Source organism: Magnolia sinica, chromosome 14, assembly GCF_029962835.1.
Source record: "Magnolia sinica isolate HGM2019 chromosome 14, MsV1, whole genome shotgun sequence".
NCBI lineage: Eukaryota > Viridiplantae > Streptophyta > Magnoliopsida > Magnoliales > Magnoliaceae > Magnolia > Magnolia sinica.
The window spans coordinates 23,996,954-24,017,124 of record NC_080586.1 but is presented as its reverse complement, the minus strand read 5'-3'; positions in this window follow the sequence as shown (position 1 = coordinate 24,017,124).

Sequence of the window (20,171 nt, the reverse complement as noted above, 5' to 3'; positions counted from 1 at the left end):
ACGGACTAGGATACAGGTCATATAACTCTTCCCTCCTAATAAAAATTTCATCCTCAAAATTTTAACAATCATCGCAACTAGACATAACTTATAAGGAAGAGGAAACATAACATCATTATACAAAATTGGAGACAGCATACATGATACAATATGTAATCAATCGTCAAAGAGATTGGGATAGCGCTCTCAAATCTCGGCCTTGCGCTCGCAAGATGCCTCATCAATGGAATGGTGACCCCACTGAACCTTCACCAAGGGAATGACCTTAGTCCAGAGGACCTGCTCCTTCCAATCAAGGATACGAACTATCTACTCGATGTAAGAAGCGTCCTCATGAACCTCCAGCGGCTTCCAATCAATAACATGAACTATGTTTGACCCACACTTCCTCAATATAGAGACATGGAAAATGTTATGGATGCTAGACAGCTAGGATGACAAGGCAAGCTGATAAGCCATGACGCCAAAGCACCCAGTAATCTCGAAAGGTCCTATGAATCTCGGGGCAATCTTGCCCTTTGCTCCAAATTTAATTATGCCCTTCATGGGCGAGACCTTGGGATACACTCTATCCCTAATAGTGAACTCCAAGGGACGTCCCCAGCAATCAGAAAAAACTATTTTGCCGTCTCTGAGCTGTGCGCATCCTCTGCCTATGATATCATAACATCTGACGTCTGCTGCACAAGCTCGGGACCTAGGAGACAGTGCTCTCCAACCTCGGTCTAACAACTCGGAGATCTGCATTGTTTGCCATATAGCGCCTCAAAAGGAGCCATGTCATTAGTCACCTGATAGCTGTTGTTGTAAGTGAACTCATCTAATCATAGATGCTCATCTCAGCTACCCCCGAAGTCAATCATGCGGGCCCGAAGCATATCCTCAAGGATCTGGTTAACTCTCTCGGTCTGGCCATCTGTCTGCAGATGATACATGGCATTGAGTTACAAAACGGACCCCATCAATCTCTGAAAGCTCTCCCAAAACTGAGACGTGAACCTTAGTTCTCGGTCAGAAACAATCGAAACTGGAATGTCATGCAGTCTCACAATCTCCTCGATGAATAGCCTAGCAAGCCGCTCCAAAGACCAAATCACACAAGAAAATATGCTGACTTTGGCAGACAATCCACGACAACCTAGTTGGCATCATGACCGCGCTGAGTCCTCAGCAAGCCCATAATGAAATCTGTTAACACATGCACCCACTTCCACGTTGGGACGTTCAACGACTGCAATGGACCAAGGGGTCTCTGATGATCAACCTTGACACGCTAGCATGTGTCATACTCAGCCACAAAATTAGCGATCTGGCACTTCATCCCCGCCCAAAAATATTATCGCCACATATCTCGATACATCTTCGTTGAGCCAGGGTGGATAGAAAACCGCGATCGATGTGCCTCGGTCATAAAATCTTTACGCAACTCAGGAATATCCAGGACACATAATCAGCCTCTGAAGTGAAGTCCACCATCAGAACCAATCTGTTAATCGGTCTGACTCTCAGATGCTGCCTCAACCATATAACTCTGTAATGACTCATTAGCCTGCTGAGCCTCGATCACCCTTGCGACAAGAGAGGGTTGAATCAACATGCTCGATAATTACATGATAGAAGACTGCAGACCGATCTCAAAATTATATGCTGCCACATCCTCAAGCATCCTCCACTTCTGAATTATCTTATGCGTCACCAGGCCTCGTGGCTAACAACTAAGGGCATCTACCATGTTTGCCTTACCTAGGTGGTACTAGAGATCAAAATCATAATCCTTTAGGAGCTCCATCTAATGCCTCTACCTCATGTTTAGCTCAGACTGAGAGAATAGGTACTTCAAGCTCTTGTAGTCGGAGAAGAGCTCGAACCTGACCCCATAAAGATAGTGCCTCCACACCTTCAGTGCGAAGACGACTGCTACCAGCTCCAAATCATGCATGGGGTAGTTTAGCTCATGGACCTTGAGTGGCGAGATGCATAAGCCACTGGCCTCCCGTGCTGCATCAGGACAACACCTAAGCCAATATGCTAAGTATTAGTAAATACAAAGAATCCACCACTGCCAAAGGGAAGAGTAAGGATAGGAGTAAACGTGAGACGGTCCTTCAGCTCCATAAATGCTTGCTCATAAGTATTGCTTCAAATAAACGTTACACCCTTCTGAGTCAACTTGGTCAACAAGGCTGTGATACGAGAGAAGCCCTCAATAAAATGCCGATAGTAGCCCACCAAACTAAGGAAACTATTGATCTCAGATGCACTCGTGGGCTGGTCCCACTGACACACTGCCTTAACCTTCGAGGGGTCCACTGCGACACCCTCCCTCATCACCATGTGACCGAAGAACTTCACTTCATCCTACCAGAACTCACACTTCTCCAGCTTCTCATATAGCTGGTGGGCACGGAGGGTTTGCAACGCAATCTCCAAATGTTGTGCATGCTCCTCACGAGTCCTCGAATATATCAGAATGTCGTCAATGAATACCACAACAAACTGATCGAGATACGGACCGAAGAACTTGTTCATCAACTGCATGATGACCATGGGTGCATTGGTCAGTTCGAAGGACATGACCTGAAACTCAAAATGACCATAACGCGTCCTTAAAGCGGCCTTTGGATGTCCTCCTCTCAGACATGAATCTGATGATAGCCGGAATGCAGGTCAATCTTTGAAAAGAACTGTGCACCCTACAGCTGATCAAATAAGTCATCGATCCTCAGAAGCGGATACTTATTCTTGATCGTGACCCGATTGAGCTCATGGTAATCCACGTAGAGCCTCAACGAGCCATCCTTCTTCCTGATGAAGAGTATCGGCGCTCCCCAAGGTGAATTGCTCGGATGAATGAAATTCAACTCTCGCAACTCGTCCAACTACCACTACAGCACCCTCAACTCCATCGGTATCGTACGATCCGGGGCCTTTGAGATAAACATGGTACCAGGCACCAGATCAATCTGGAACTCAATATGTCAGTGCGGTGGCAACCCCGGAATCTCTTGGAACACATTGGGAAAATCACAAACAATAGGCAACTAATCAATACACAAGGCAACAGGCTCCTCAATTGCTCAAGACATCAAGCAAGACCATGACTCTCCTCTGGGCTCGGCAACGAACTTGAATTGTGGTAAGCCTGGTATACGAAATGGGATTGTCCTCGTGAAATAGTCCAAGATAGTGTGATACTCGACAAGCCAATCCATGCCCAGGATAACGTCAAAATCTAACATTGGCAGTACAAACAAGTCGGAAGGCAAGAAAATCTCTCACACCAACACGGGGCAAGATGAAAAGAAGCGGCCTAACATTGTGGTCTTCCCCAAGGGCGTCAAATGAGTGGGAAGCACCAAAAATAAATAAGACTCGGGTGATGCATGCAAAGACTGGGATTATACCCTCAACAATTCCTCCAGAGGACTGCAGGTCCTGCTGAGCCGCATAGAACCTAACCTAAGTTGGCTGGGGAGGTATCTGTCCCCTTTGAGGGTACTGCTACTGCTACTGCTGCCGCTGGGGTGGCCTATACTGTTGTCTCTATTGCTGATGAGGCCTCCGTGGCTGAGGTGGCTATGGTCGTTGCTGCTAAGGTCGATACTGCTGTGATCGCTGCTGCGGTGGAGGCTATTATGGCCCTCTCGGCTCTACTACTACTGAGGGCAGAGGCACTCCCACCTACAGTGTCCTATCCCACCGCATCCATAATAGGCACCGGGAAGCTACCTCTGAGGTGGTGTCGGGGGTGCCACTAGTGTTGCTCGTGCTCTGGTGGATGGGTGGCTCCTGTGCCGCTGTGGTTGTCGATGCAACTGGGAGCTAACGGAGGGGGCCTACCTCTTCCAGTCTCTTAACTGATCTCGATCGCTCTGCAAGCCGGCCCACTCAGTCTCATAAATTTGAGCCCTCCGTACTACTGCCTGAAAAGTTGGAAGCTTATGCCCAATAACACGGCCTCGAAGATCGTAACACAAGCCATTCACGGAGTGCCTACCGTTCTTCATCATCAACCAGGTATAGCGCGAACGTCAATAACACCACAAAATGAGCCGCATAATGTGCCACAGACATGTCTCCCTGCACCAAGGCCTCGAACTCTAACGTTCGCTGCCAACGAATGTGTCAAGGAAGTACTGCTAGTCAAATCGATCTACGAAATCCTCCCATGTCAAGATGAAATCAGGCCTTACAACATGGGCAACGGAGGTCCACCAGTGCTGGGCCTCACCTTAGAGAAGAAACACGGCTAACTGGACCCACTGTTGGGTCGTACATGCTATTGTATCAAAAATCTTCTCCACCTTAGAGCACCATATCTCTGCTACTGTCAGATCTGGCTCACTATGGAAATGCGGGGGATCGAGCTATCAAAACTCTCGAAGAAGGGTGCTCGCGCACTCCTAGTCTGCCTAGGCTAGCGAAACAGCAGGGTGCTTGCCCTGTCCCTAGAATGCGGCCGTCACAGTCTCAACATCTGCTGTAACTAAGAGACACTCACGGGTACGGTCGTATCCACACCGGTCTCAGGTGGAGGAACGACATCCTTAGGCTAGGGAACAAGGTTTTCTAGTGGTGGAGTGGGAGTCGTGGGTGGTAAAGCGGGAGTCTCAAGTGGTGGAGTGGGAGTCGCTCGGGTCGCTCTCTTAGGCGGCATGTCCTATAGGGAAGAACAAGGCACCAATCAATCTTAAGAACTCTCGAAGGCATGCACATTTAGGGAACTATATCAGAAGGTTAGTACTTTAGATCTGATTGTCCTGAACTAATAGTAGATTTATGATGTTGTTCACAGTTATTACCAAGTTATACTCTGATACCAACTTCCGTCACGCCCCAAACTCAGAAAATGGGCTCACAAAATTCTCGATCACCGAATCCAATACTGACAACCTCCATAGTACCCCATTCTCGGCTCTTGGCACCCATAAACCAGGTTCCGATCCTGAGATCCTATAAGGATGATTTTCAACATGAATTTAATTCACAATAAGCATAACTATAAGCATAACCCACGAACAATAAGTCACCATCACAAAATCCACTATGATAAAAAACTTTAAGGTATAATGCACATGAAGGGAAATACAATGATAATCAAAAGCTCCAGAAGTTCACTGCACATTCCAACCTTAATGCTACTGGGGCGTCATAGCATCACCTGCATGCAATGGTCGTGCATAAGCTTACGAAAAACATAGAGGGTGGTGAGAGTGTGCGCGCAATATAAGCGTGCTAAGAATGCAATATCAGAGTAATGCGGAACATGCTGGTGAATCCATAAAAACTATTAGCCATACCAAGGCTATGCGATATAAGGCATGAATGTTATCAGCCATATCAAGGCTATACACTCTACGCCAGCTTACCACCCCTATCCAAGCTCACAACTGGGTAAGTGAAAGAGACCTCACTATCCGCCTACCAATATCAGATTCGGCTCGTTGATAGCTGAACCATTCCTCAAGCTAGTCAAACTCAACCAAGATATTGCCCCCTCACTCAGGCGGGTAAGGTCACATCCCTTTCCAACTGACAACGACACAATGGGAGACACGACCTACTGGTATACAGCCCTCATGTGCTCATGTATCCACTCGGTCTCGACGTTGGAGTCATCCTTTGGTACTACCGAGTTTATGGATTTTCACCTAGGGACATCTATGGATCCCCGATGTTAATAATAGTATTTTTGGTATCCAATCCGACTCTCCATGATGTTCCTGTGAAGGTCACGGCCCAAATGTCGCTAGGGCGTATAGTAACCACATCACACAATGCAATATACATGAGTCATACAATCTTGGCATGCATCAATCTTACGCATACCATGCGCTTATGAGGGACAACACCGCCTATCAGGGAGTCGCATAAACAACTTGCTAAAAGGTATTTACAATGGTCAACCTCATCTCATCATAAGCATGCATATGATGCGTATTGGCATGTATCATGATGTTATGCTGTCACATACTCGTAATCGATATCGATAATCGGCATTGACAATCAGCATCGATAATTAGCCTATAGATGGAGGGGGGTCCGCGGAAGGATCGTAGATTTGGTCTATAATGATATGCTCCCCCATATCCAGGTTAGGCCTAAGTGGCCTACCTATAACCTAAGGATCCGGAAAGGGTTCCTTCACCATACTAATTCATAGCCCACTAGATGCCCTAGGGGGGCCCCAAACAAGTCCTAGGTGGACTCCAAAATAAAAGAAACAACCCTACAACAACCAATGGGGGCCCAACATCTTAGGTTATCCCAACGAATGGTTGGATCATGCAATATCAATGGGGCCCGGTGATTTGAGTTGACCCACTAGAGAATGATGAAAATGGGCCTAACAAGGCCTAAGGGAGGGTCACAATGTGGACATTCAACCATCATTGCCCATTAATGTGGTCCTTTAATCAACATTGCTCCCAAGAAGTGGTCCACATAGAGCCAAATGTATAGTGGGCTCACGTCCTCATGCAAGGGCCTCACTTACATCACATTGAGCCTTATCATTTGGGCTTCATATACAATGTAACGGGCACAACAATGGGCCTCATATACATCAGGTGCGCCGCATCACATGGGTCGTACCAATGGGCCTCATATACATCAGGTGGGCCAGATCACATGGGCTGCACCAATGGGCCTCATATACATCAAGTGGGCTGCATCACATGAGACGCATGAATGGGCCACACCACTGGGCATCGAATACATCAAGTGGGCCGCATCAATATGAAGATCATCTGGACCATACCACAAATAACAGTGATCATAATGATTTTCACCGTTAAAACCCCACAGGGTCCACCATATCACTTATTTTCCATCCAATCTGATCATAAGGTCACAAAAAATCTGACTTAGGTGAAAAAATAAATTCCATATGATCCAAAACTTCTATGATCCCAAAAAGGGGTTTCAATGGTGAACGTTCAATCCCCTCACTAATTTTTACAGTGTGGTCCACCTGATAATTAGATATGTCTCGCTTTTTTAATCTCAAGCCTTAAAATGAGCTCGTAAGATGGATGGACGGTTTGGATGTGTCACATACATCAAGGAAGGCCTGGCAGGTGAGTGGCGTGGATGAAATACATACAAAATGGTGTGTACCACCATCCACCTGCTGGACGATGGATACAACACACACATTAGGTGGGGCCTACATAGCACCATCCAACAACTGGATGATGCAAATACAAATATACATCATGGTGAGGTCCACGTGGTGACCCACCAAAGATTTGAATCTATTTCAGTCCCTGGCCCATGGCCAAGGACGGATGGATGGTATTGATAAAACACATACACGATGGTGGAGTCCCACGTGTGGGCTGGATGGTATGGATACAACACATGCATCATGGTGGGTCCCACCGTCCAAGGTCTGAACGGTGTGGATCCACACGTACATCATGTGAAGGGGCCCACACGGATGGATGGATGGAGTGGATTTCCACACATCAGCTAGGTCCCATCGGCCCTGATGATGTCAATACATCAGCTATATAGCTGTTGTTTGACATAGCGACTGGCCATCGCCAGATAGAAATGGTGGGTCCCACGTAGGGCCCATCATGGTATATATATATATTTATTCTTATTATTTTATTTATTATTTTTTATGGTAGATCAGCAGCGTGATGGACGGCTGGATAAAATACATACAACAAAGTGGCCCACCGTTCAAGCAATGGATGGTGAGGATGCCACACGAGTAATGGGTCCATGTGATGGATGGCATGGGATGAAACATATACATCGTGTTGGACTCCCCCCTGTCCAGTCCATGGATGGTGTAGATGGTGGGATCCACCACACTTACTGACATCACAGCAATGGACCCACAGAGCTTGTGGCATCAATACACCAACTATATAACTGGTGTGAGGTACCTAGCCAATCCGTTTTCAAGGTGAGGTCCATCTCATGGACGGCATTGATCAAGTGGGCCATACGATCGTCATCATCATCAAGAACAAAAGTGAGATAGGGAGAGAGAGAGAGAAAGAGAGAGAGGTGTAGTGAAGGGATCCCACCACTATGGGCCCCTCATATGATTATAACAAAGATTAAATTGGGTCCCATCACAAGTGGGCCATCAAATTGAGAATCAATAGTGGATCACCACCTATTGCACTCCTTCTTTAGCTCCTTAGACTCTTAGTCTCCTTGGCTTGCCCTTTCATGGTGGATGATGAAGATTGGATGGTAAGATGGGAAATTGGGGTAGGAAAGTGGGCCATATGTGGGTTTGGCTTGGGAAGCTTGGACGTTGGATGCTCTCCTTGGGAGCTTGAGAGTGAAGAGAGAAATGAGAGAGAGAGAGAGAAGTGATGGAATGAAAAGGGATGGAGTGATGGAGTTGTAAGAAAGGGATGGGTGGAGAGAGAGAGAGAGAGTTGACTTTAGGAATGAGAGATAGATGGGATGCTTGTACTTGATTTGTACTTGTGATAGGATGTCTACTTTGATTGATTGAAGTGACGTGTTGTAGAGATTCTCTCACAATTGCAACGCGCGGTGTTTTCCTCAAAATAAACGCGGGCCCATTCTCATGGCCTGGGCATCGTATTAGCGCGCGAGATGCGGCATTGGAACCATGGCGATGGCACGGCCGCTAGGATACAAGTTTCAAATCGAGTTGACTTTAATATTCAGGATGCGACTTAGGGTCACGTGCAAATGTCGATTACAATCGTGGGTTGCCAAAATTCAACCAGGAGGACCGCGAAAGCCTATGGATCTGTATGGACTAAGATATGGGTCATACAGTAATGCCCTCGCCACGTTTTAGTACTGCATGATGAGTATTTTTTCTGACATGGTGGGGTAATATTTAGAGGTCTTCATGGATGACTTCTGTCTTTAGTCCATCCTTCAGTAATTGTTTGGAGAATCTTAAATGTGTGTTGAAGCAATTTAAGGAAAAGAATTCAGTACTAAATTAGGAGAAGTGTCATTTCATGGTTCTTAAGGGAATTATCCTTGGACATATCATTTCGACCAAAGGAATCAAGGTAGATAAAGCTAAAATTAATCTTATCTCTAACTTAGCTCCACCCAAGAACATACGAGACATGCGATCCTTGTTAGGACACGCTGAATTTTACAGGAGATTCATAAAAGACTTTAGTCACCTCTCTCTTCCTTTATGCAATCTACTTTAAAAGAATGTACCATACGAGTGGACTGAGCAATGCCAAGAAACTTTCTCTATGGTCAGGGGCATGTTAACCACCACACTTATCATGCAGCCACCCGACTGGAACCTTCCCTTTGAAATTATGTGTGATGTGTATAACATGGGGCTAAGAGAAGAAGCCCTATGTTATACACTATGCAAGTAAAGCTCTAAATCCTGTCTAAGTGAATTACTCAACTACGGAGAAGGAACGCTTAGCCATAGTGTCACGCCCCAAACTCAAAAATCGGGCTCAAAAAATTCCTGATCTCTGAATCCGGTGCCAAAAGCCTCCATAATACCCCATTCTCGACTCTCAGCATCCATACGCTATATTCCGATCCTAGGATCCTATAAGGAGGATTTTCAACATGAATTTCTTTAAAGATAAGCATAACCACAAGTTTACCCGAATCACAAAAGCAACAACATCATCATTATATATCCACTAATATAAACATTTGATTATAGTGCTGAAAGGGAAATATACATATATAAAAAATCAAAGCTCAATGAGTCCACTATAAGATCCAAGCTCAACAGTACTACAACCTAACGCCACCTGCACGCATCTATAATGCATAAGCTTATAGAAAGGTTAGAGGATGGTGAAAGTGTGTGCGATGCACGTGCCAAGCATATAGATATCAGAGTAAGCAGAAATACTAGCAAGTTAATAAATCATTCAATATCAGAATATGTAATGCAGATCGACTATGCAATTTTGAAATCATAGAGAGCTAAATATCAAATGCCAATAATGCAATACAATATGCAAATCCTGAAGAGCCACGAATACCATCAACCTCATCTAGGCTATACATTAAACCTACACATATTGCGTGATCATGCGGGGATAACTCCTCACAAGGAGTCCCATAAACATCTCAGCCTAATAGCATTTGCTTTAATCAATCATCCATCACAACATGCATATGAATGATGGGGGTCCATAGAAGGACGGCGGATCTAGTCTAAATATTAAGATAAGTTCACTAATTTAATACGCGTCATGATAGTTAAGGAAAGAATCCAACTTATAGCCACCACAACATCAGACGATGCTCCCGATGTGGGACAAAGTTCTGCCTTCATTGTGTGCACAGCAGCCTACCAGCACAGTAGCTTGCCAATCACTGGTCTCGCTCAGGTCCTCATGCCCCGCCCACTAAGTGCCCGCCCACGTGCGCCCACCCACATGTGATCACATTGATGGAGCGTTACAATATCCCCCACCGAGGGTAGATCTAAGTCTAAGTGTAATAAGTGGGCTTGCTTACCCTCTTTATCTCGTAATAAACTAGACTTCCTATGAGGCTTAATAATTAAGGTCAACCCATTTAGAAAATAATGAGAATGGGCCTAACAAGGCCTAAGGGAAGGTCACAATGAAGGCATTCAACCATCATTGCCCATCAATGTGGACATTTAACCAACATTGCCTCAAGCAGTGGCCCACATAGAGCCAAACATATCATGGGCCCATGGCCTCATACAAGGGCCTCATACAATCACAAGGGGCCACATACAGTTTTATTGGGCCTCATACAATCACAATGGGCCACATACAATCTCAATGGGCCTTACATAAGGGTCTCATACATCAACTGGGCTGCATTACTGTGCCCCTCCAATGGGCCTCAAGTGACAGCTTGGATTACACCAAACATCATTTCAATAGTTGCAGGTGCAACTTGTGTATCACTGCACACTATCATTATATGAGGTACATGGCTCACTAATGATGATCAGCACTGCCCAAACAATGTTTATGTAAATCAGCACTGTCCAAACATTATCCAGCACAATCTGGACGGTGTGGATGAAATAGATACATCACGACGGTCCCATGTTGGCAAAACAGATGGATGGCTTGGAGGAATACATGCATCACATTGGACCCCCGAGATGGATGGCATAAAAAGAAGCACATGCATTCAGGTGGGGTCCACGTCCCTTGGACAGATGGACGGCGTGGAATAAATCACATATATCATGGTGGGGCATGGCAGTACCGTCTAAACAGTCCAGCACCGTCCAACACATTTGGACAGTGTGGATGAAATAAATACATCACGATGTGGCCCACATGGCACCGTCCAGAGATGGACGGTGCAGATATTAAATACATACATCATGTAAGCCCCACACATGTCATGATGGGGCCACGAACTTGCTAGATACAGCAGGGGCTGCTGGGACCCACAGAACTTAGGATGTCAATACACCAGCTATATAGCTGATGTGAGGCACGTCAGCCAATTAGCTTCCACAACTGGTGGGTCCCACGTAGGGCCCACCATATATATAATGTATTGTATTAATAAAATACTTTTATTATTATTATTATTATATTAAATCCAGTCCAGCATCCAGACACTGGACGTTTGGATGGACGATATAGATATAACGTATGCATCATGGTGGGGTCCACACACGTGGCCCACTAACTAAATGGATGGTGTGGATTCACACTGTCAGGATGGACGGAGTGGAATGGATTGCACATACATCACAGTGACCCCCTACTACTACTGCACGTGCAACAACTACTGGCAGCGGCTGCTGGCCCACCATTAAAATAGATGGATGGTTGGGATCAAATACATACTTCAAGGTGGGCTCTAAAAAGCACCGTTGCTGGATTGACATCACCAAGATCTGTGGGCCACCAAGATGTACGTGTTTCTCCACACCGTCCACAGCTAGACTGTACTACATGGGGCCGTCGTGATGTATTTATTATCCACGCCGTCCACCTACTCTAACAACGGGTGGGGCCCATCTTGATCTATGAATTTTGTATCTGCACTGTCCAGATCTGGATGGTGCTGTGTGGAGCCCACCTTGAAGTATGTGTTTGATCCCAACCATCCATCTTTTTTTATAGTGGGCCAGAAGTCACTGTCAGTAGCTGCTGCACGTGCAACAGCAGCAGGGGGTCACCGTGATGTATGTGCAATCCATCCACTCCGTCCATCCTGACAATGTGAATCCACACTGTCCATTTAGTTGGTGGGCCACATGTGTAGACCCCACTAGATGCATATGTTATATCTATATCATCCATCCAAACATCCAGCGTCTGGACGGTGGACTGGATCTAATAAAATAATAAAAAAGAAGTATTATATTAATATAATATATTATATATGGTGGGCCCTACATGAGACTCACCAGTTGTGGAAGATGATTGCCTGACGTGCCTCACATCAGCTATATACCTGGTGATTGACGTCCCAAGTTCTGTGAGACCCAGCAGCCCCTACTACATCCAGCAAGTTCGTGGCCCCATCATGACATGTGTAGGGACTACATGATGTGTGTATTTTGTATCTGCACTGTCTATCTCTGGACAGAGCCATGTGGGCCACATCGTGATGTATTTATTTCATCCACACCGTCCAGATGTGTTGGACCATGCTGGACTATTTAGACGGTACTGTCATGATATATGTGATTTATTCAATGTCGTTCATCTGTCCATGAGACATGGACTCCACCTTGATGCATGTGCTTCTTTCTATGCCATCCATCTTGGGGGTCCACCGTGATGCATGTATTCCTCTTAGTCATCCATCTGTTTTACCAACATGGGACTGCCGTGATGTATTTATTTCATCCACACTATCCAGATTGTGCTGGATGGTGCTGGACAATGTTTGGACAATGTTGATTTACATAGACAATGTTTAGACTGTGTCGATCATCATTGGAGAGCCATGTACCCCATAGAATGATAGTGTACAGTGATACACATGTTGCACCTGCAACTATTGAAATGATTTTTGGTGTAATCCAAGTTCTCACTTGAGGCCCATTGGTATGGCCCACTTGATGTATGAGACCCTTGTGTAAGGCCCATTGAGATTGAATGTGGCCCATTGTGATTGTATGAGGCCCAATGAAACTATATGTGGCCCATTGTGATTGTACGAGGCCCTTGTATGAGGTCATGAGCCCACGATACATTTGGCTATATGTGGGCCACTCCTTGGGAGCAATGTTGGTTAAATGTCCACATTTATGGGAAATAATGGTTGAATGTCCTCATTGTGACCTTTCCTTAGGCCTTGTTAAGCCCATTCTTATCATTTTCTAAATGGGTTGACCCTAATTATTGAGCCCAATAGGAAGTCTAATTTATTGGATGATAGAGAGGGTAAGGAAGCCCACTTATTGCACTTAGACTCGGATCTGCCTTCGGTGTAGGATATTGTGACACTCCATCACTCTGATCACATGTGGGCGGGTGCACGTGAGTGGGGCATGAGGACCTAAGCGAGCTACCAGTGATTGGCAGGCTACTGTTGTAACGACCTTGGAATTTTCTGTGCTAATCTTTCCTTAAGTAGTTGTTTTGGGGTAATTAGCGCTTTACTCGATTGCTTGTGAAATTCGCATCAATCACTTTAAATTGTATCTGCATGGCTCTAATCGTGTATATTAGTGAGTGCTACGTTACTCTGAAATCTGGGATCCATCGCTAAATCCAGTTGTTCTGGGGAATTTTTGCTAGACCGTTGTCGCAGCTGACATGAAAGGATTTGAAGTTTGCTTGGAGTGAGCAGGCGGAGTTAGCTTTTCAGGAGCTGAAGGACAAGTTGACGTCCGCCCCTGTGCTAGTATTGCCAGAGCAAGGGGTTAAGTATATTATATATACTGATGCCTCTCGCATTGGTCTGGGTTGTGTCCTTATGCAGAAGGACAGGGTGATTGCTTATGCTTCGCGTCAGTTGAGGAAACACGAAGAGAATTACCCTACGCACGACCTGGAATTGGCAGCTGTCATCTTCGCATTAAAGCTTTGGAGACATTACCTCTATGGTGAGGAGTTCGAGCTCTTTTGCTACCACAAGAGCCTTAAGTATATTTTCACGTAGCGTGATTTGAATATGAGGCAGCGCAGATGGATGGAAACATTAAAGGACTTCAAGTTCGATGTTTCTTACCATCCTGGTAAGGCGAACCTTGTGGCAGATGCGTTGAGTCGCAAGAAGGCTATTGAGTTTGCGGCTCCGCTAATGATAGCAGAGTGGGATATGTTGGAGTTCGTGCGCGATTTTGAGTAGAAGCTTACGGTGGTTGAGCCGTATGAGGTTATCGCACACATTCATGTACAGCCCGTTATCAACGAGAGGATCATTGCAGCTCAGGCAGATGATGAGCTTTTGGTGAAGATGAGGCAGCGGGTTGGTACAGATGAGAACTCCAACTGGAGTGTTAGTTCTGATGGGGGCCTACGTTTTCGTGGCCGGTTATGTGTTCCTGACATCCCTGACTTGAGACGTGAGGTTCGCGAGTTAGCCCATAGTTCTAAGCTTGCGATGCATCCAGGTAACACGAAGATGTATCAGGATATGAAGAGGTCTTATTGGTGGGACAATATGAAGGTCCAGATTGCTGAATTTGTTTCTCGTTGTCTCACATGCCAGCAGGTCAAGGCAGAGCATCGCCGACCTCCTGGGTTGTTGCAGCCCATGCCCATAGCTGAATGGAAGTGGGATTTCATCTCTATGGATTTTATTTCTGGGTTGCCGAGGACGAGAAAGGGATTTGACTCTATTTGGGTGATCGTCGATCGATTAATGAAGTCAGCACATTTCTTACCGATCAGAGTCACTTACTCTGCAGACGAGTTGGCTAGGTTGTATATCAAGGAGATAGTGCGTCTGCATGGAGTTCCCCTGGAGATTGTGTCTGATAGGGACACGCGTTTTACATCTATCTTCTGGACTCGTATCCAAGAAGCAATGGGTGTGAAACTGAAGTTCAGCACCGCGTTTCATCCGCAATCAAATGGGCAGATGGAGCGCGTGAATCAAGTCCTGGAAGATATGTTGCGAGCTTGTGTTTTAGATTTCAAGGACAGTTGGGATGATTGTCTTCAGTATGCAGAGTTCGCGTATAATAATAGTTTCCAGGCGAGTATCGGCATGGCTCCCTATGAGGCGTTGTATGGTCGCCCGTGCAGAGCACCACATTGTTGGGCAGAAATTGGTGAGCGTAGTTTGCTTGGCCCAGAGTTGGTGCAGGTGACTTCTGAGAAGGTTGACATCATTCGACGTCGACTTCTGATAGCGCAGAGTAGGCAGAAGAGTTATGCTGATACGAGGCGTCGACCGCTTGAGTTTGTAGTGGGAGACCATGTGTTTCTGAAGGTCTCTCCTATGAAGGAAGTTCTGCGGTTCGGTAAGAAGGGGAAGTTGACATCGAGATTTATTGGTCCATTTCAAGTTCTAGATCGAGTGGGAGCGGTAGCATACCGCCTTGCTTTGCCCACACCTCTTGCGGGCGTGCATAACGTATTTCATGTTTCTATGCTGAAGATGTACGTTCCTGATCCTTCGCATATTATCAGTTGGGAGCAAGTGCAGTTGAGTGAGGATGCCACTTATGTACTGCGACCGACGCGTATTCTCGACAAGAAGGAGCAGGTATTGCGTAGCAAGGTTATCCCTCTTGTGAAGGTGCTATGGACGCATCATGGTGTGGAAGAGGCTACTTGGGAATCTGAAGCTGAAGTCAGAAAGACCTACCCTCTGATCCTCGAGGATTATATGAAGGTATAAATTTCGAGGATGAAATTTTCTTTAAGGGGGGTAGATTGTAACGACCTTGGAATTTTCTATGCTAATCTTTCCTTAAGTAGTTGTTTTGGGGTAATTAGCGCTTTACTCGATTACTTGTGAAATTCGCATCAATCACTTTAAATTGTATCTGCATGGCTCTAATCGTGTAGATTAGTGAGCGCTACGTTACTCTGAAATCTGGGATCCATCGCTAAATCCAGTTGTTCTGGAGAATTTTTGGAAGATCTGGATCGAACCTAGACCGCGCGTCGAAAGTCCGATGGCGATGATCTTAGGCTGTTGCGGTCACCGAGTTGGGCTTGATCTTCACCTCGAAAATCAAGTCGATCCGATGTTCTGGGTCGATTTGATTGAGTTCGGAGTGAAGAGTGTGAGAACGGTTGGAATTTATTAAGCTTTTATGAAATCTGAGTCGTGTCGCTTACGCAGCGATTTTAAGCATTCTGACCGTTGGATTCTGACCCAATTTCACCCTCTAATCAGGATGGTTGGCCCAGGCATATCCTAGTGCTTGTGGACCTGATCGAGTTTCCGTGACCGTTGAATTGAGTGTAGTCCGCCACGGCTGATCTGAAGAGCCGGTCGGTATGAAAACTCTGCTTGACCTAGATCCATGGTCAAGGAGCTTAAGTCCGACCTTTCGTGGTTATAGGCCCACCAGAAGTGCTTCGTTGGATCGAGAAAGGCTTACTTTGGTTATAACCTAAGTATACCTTGTCCCTGGGGTTATTTTCGTCAAGTAAAGGCCTATTTATAGTCCTTAAACCCTAGTCCTCTTTTCCATACGATTTTCTCTAACCCTAGCTTGGAAAGAGAGTAGAAAGGAGAGAGAAAGTGAGAGAGATAAGTTGGTGAATCATCTTGGATTCTTCTTGTTCTTCTTCATCTTTGAATCTTCGCTTTGAATCGTTCTTCTGACGATTCTGAGTTCCTTTTGGGGTAAGTTAACCTAACCCTAACCTGTGTTAGAGCTTAGATTAGTCTTGGTGTTGTTGTATCTCATTTCTATCCTTATTTTAGGGTATTCTAACTCCGTTGACGAAGACAACTCGTCTAAATCAGTTCAGTGGTTCTTTCTTCGCTTAAGGTGAGGACTTTAAGTGTATAGGTTATGGTTTTCAAGGCTTTCAATCCCAGTTAGTGATTTATTCTTGTTATGGATGAGATTTCACATGCCAAATGTTGTGTTTACATTGCTTTCTTGATATGCATGTGCTATATTGAGATTTGTGTATTCTAAGTGTATTTATCAAGTACCGTATACGTATAAAATACGCACTTGTGTTTGCCATGATTATTTGTCATGTATGTATGCTAGATGCATGTATGACAACTCCTTAGTAAAAGGAATTGCCTAAGTGCATGTATTTCATCATACGTCATGTATGTTGTTCCATGTATGCTAAGTGTTTGTAGAAATGCATGAATGATCTAAGTGTAACTGATTACACTAATTATGGGCGTTGAGAAGTGACTCTCAATACTCCTATTGATGCGCATGATTTCCTTTATGCAGTTACATTCCATGTTATTTAAATTCAAGCATCTCCTATGCTTACATTTATGTTAAGTTGATATTCTTCAGATGTGTATGTACCATGATCTGAGTTGTTGTTCCATTACTATTTTACATTCCATATGAATATCTGTTGTAGTGTAAGGTGTGTGGGACTATGCATTAGTCCAAGAAATCAGTAATTGACCCTATATGCGTGGTTGAGATTGCTTTCGCCACGTAGGACGTATTAGACGAACCCGAGTCGTATTAGAGTTGTCGGCAGTGGTTTGGCCACGCGGAGTGTTTGCGCACTCTATGTCGCTCAACTCAACGTGCGCTCGTGCTAGTCGAGTTCGTCAAATAACTCGATTGTCCGATGTATGTTAACCATGTATGGACGCTACTGCTTGAATCTAGGGTACCGAACTTACTAGTGACATCTTATTAACTATGGTACTTGATCAGCTAAGACTCATGAGCCAGACATGGTGGTATGGGACACCGTGGTCGAGTTGTCGGCCTACGCTGGGGTGACGAGCCTCCCTGTAATGACCAATGAGCAACTAAACTCGTGAGCCGATTATGGTGGTATGGGACACTATATTCGTGCTGTCGGCCTACATTGATTGGTGACGAGCCCTTTGTAGTGACCTCGAGCATACCTAGATACCGCAAGGAGGTGACGAGCCGATCTGTGGTAGTAAAGGCATGAAAGGCGTGCATTGATTGGTGACGAGCCCTTTGCTACGACCTCAAACATATGATCGTATGAGATGTCTAGGATTGACGACCCTAGTATGGATCACTGTTTAGATGGTGACATGAGGAAGGTATCTTAGCTTCCCAATCCTGTTGTGTGAAACGGACTAATAACAACTTGGTAATCATATCCATGCACCGCATTTGCATGTGCTTTGTAGATGTGGCGCACTTTGAGGCGATGTCATGCGTAACGTAAGATGAAGACGCTGAGGGTGTACGCGTGAGGGCACGCATCATATTGCATTCATTCTTGCATTAACAAGAGTACTTAGGATTTATTTAATTGTTCTGCTTTATCATTACTATTTGATTGAACTGATAACATGTTAACCAGTGCCTTATTGTTCCACTGAGTTGATCACTCACTCCCACGTTTCTAGGGCGGTGTTAAACACCCACCAGACTCTGTCTTAGGCCCTGATGTTGCAGATGTGGATGCGACGTCTGAGGCAGAGCGGGAGCTAGATGACGACGAGGCTGCCTTCTCCTATATGCAGTTTTCAGACGGGTTCTAGCGAACCTCGGTCTGATGCGCGGGATCTTTGGGATTATTTTTGGAAACTGAAATGATGTAACTTGATACTTATAATTTTGTTAAATAACACTTTTATTCGATCTGGCTTGTATATGTAATTCAGGGATTTACACTTGTACACATATTTTGCTATAAGTCTTCCGCTTGCTTTATTCACTTATCCCTGAATCATATATGTGTTTTGGCTTAATCTATTCCATGTTTTATGCACTAATACAGTCAACATACATCCTTCATTAAATATGTTGCATAAGTGATGTTTTGGAACTCGGGAGCTGAGTTATGCTCGACCCCCGAATTTCAGGGCGTTACAACTGTGCTGAAAGGCTACTGTGCACACAATGAAGGTAGACTTTGTCCCACATCGGGAGCATCCTCCGATGTTGTGGTGGCTATAAGTTGGATTTTTTCCTTAACTATCGTGACGCGTTTTAAATCAGTGAGCTTATCTTGATATTTGGACTAGATCCGTCGTCCTTCAATGGACCCCCATCAATCGTATGCATGTTGTGATGGATGATTGATTAAAGTAGATGCCATTGGGCTGAGATGTTTATGGGATTCCTTATGAGATGGAGTTATCCCCGCATGATCGCACAATATGCGCAGGTTTGATGTATGGCATAGATGGGGTCTCTTCAAGATTTGCATATTGCATTGCATCTTCGGCATCTGATATTTAGCTCTCTATGATTCTGCATTTGCATAGTCGATCCACATTGCATATTCTGATATTGAATGATTTATTGACTTGCTAGTATTTCAGCTTACTTTGATATCTGTATGCTTGGCACATGCATCACAGACACTTTCACCACCCTCTAAGCTTTCTATAAGCTTATGCACGATAGATGCGTGTAAGTGGCATTAGGTCGCAGCAGTGTTGAGCTTGAATCGTGCATCAGACTCTTGGAGCTTTGATTTTTGATATATGTATATTTTCCTTTCAGCACTATAATCAAACGTTTATATTAGTGGATATATAATGATGATGATGTTGCTTTTGTGACTTGGGTAAACTTGTGGTTATGCTTATCTTCAAAGAAATTCTTGTTGAAAATCCTTCTTGTAGGATCCCATGATCGGAATCTAGCGTATGGATGCTGCGAGCCGAGAAAGGGGTACTATGGAAGCTGTCAGCACCAGATTCGGCGATTGAGAATTTTGTTAGCCCAATTTTTGAGTTTGGGGCGTGACACATAGTATTCGCTTTAGATAAATTTAGGTCCTACTTAATCGAATCTAAGATCATCATCTACACTAATCATGTGACGCTCAAGTATCTTCTTTCTAAGAATGATGATAAGCCCCTCTTGATAAAATGGATCCTCCAACTCTAAGAATTTGATTTGGAAATAAAAGATAAAAAGGGAGTAGAGAACGTAGTGGCTGACCACATTTTTCTCTTTGATCCCTCTGATTCCCTTAAGACAACACATATCAATGACATGTTCCCTGATGAACAATTGTTTAAACTCTCCCATTCACCTTAGTTTCGAATATTGCTAATTATTTTATCATAGGTTTCATGCCAACACATTGGACTATGCAAGAGAAGAAAAAAATTCTTCACTGACGTGCGCAAATTCTTCT